This window comes from Rousettus aegyptiacus, unplaced genomic scaffold (assembly GCF_014176215.1).
Source record: "Rousettus aegyptiacus isolate mRouAeg1 unplaced genomic scaffold, mRouAeg1.p scaffold_m13_p_7, whole genome shotgun sequence".
In the NCBI taxonomy this organism is placed as follows: Eukaryota; Metazoa; Chordata; class Mammalia; order Chiroptera; family Pteropodidae; genus Rousettus; species Rousettus aegyptiacus.
The window spans coordinates 19632982-19633618 of record NW_023416310.1 but is presented as its reverse complement, the minus strand read 5'-3'; the positions used below and the strand labels follow the sequence as shown (position 1 = coordinate 19633618).

The window sequence follows — 637 nt, the reverse complement described above, 5'->3', positions numbered from 1 at the left end:
TCTGTTCAGGTCCTCTGCCCATTTTTTGATTGGATCATTTGTTTTTTGTTGTAATTGAGCCATATGAGTTCTTTGTATATTTTGGGTATTAAGCCCTTATCGGAAGTGTTGCTTGCAAATATATTTTCCCATTTGGATGGTTATCTCTTTACCTTATTGACAGTTTCTTTTGAAGCTGTACCACTTTTAAATAATTAAATCTTCACTTACTGTTTTATATTTTTTTATTTTTTTTCTTACACCTACAGCACCTGGTCTTCCTAGGTAGTCTCCCATCCAAGTACTAACCAGGCCCAACCCTGCTTAGCTTCCGAGATCAGATGGGATCAGGCTTGTTCAGGGTGGTATGGCCGTAGGCTAAATTTTCATTTATTGATAGAAGAATTAGAAGTAAATCATTTATAATTTGAGTTGTTTTCCTGAAAACTATATTACATGAGAGAAAAGACAATGTTATTCCTTCACTGATGACGCCCACCATTTTATCCACCTGACATTCACCCAAGTCCAACATCTATTTTAAAACAGATTTGGTATTTATTTGTTATCATATATATTATCAATTGCTATGACAACAGCTTTGTAATCCTACACTCACGTTCGAACTCACTAGTCTATTTACCAAATGCTTCCATGA

General features: G+C 34.9%; 1 non-coding gene across 1 annotated transcript; it reads right to left on the bottom strand.

Moving 5' to 3' along the window:
- Positions 1 to 239: 239 nt before the first annotated feature.
- LOC118606054 lies at positions 240 to 358 on the bottom strand. The gene has a single exon (XR_004952299.1). It is a non-coding gene; the product is annotated as a 5S ribosomal RNA (ribosomal RNA).
- Between the last annotated feature and the right edge of the window lie 279 nt (positions 359 to 637).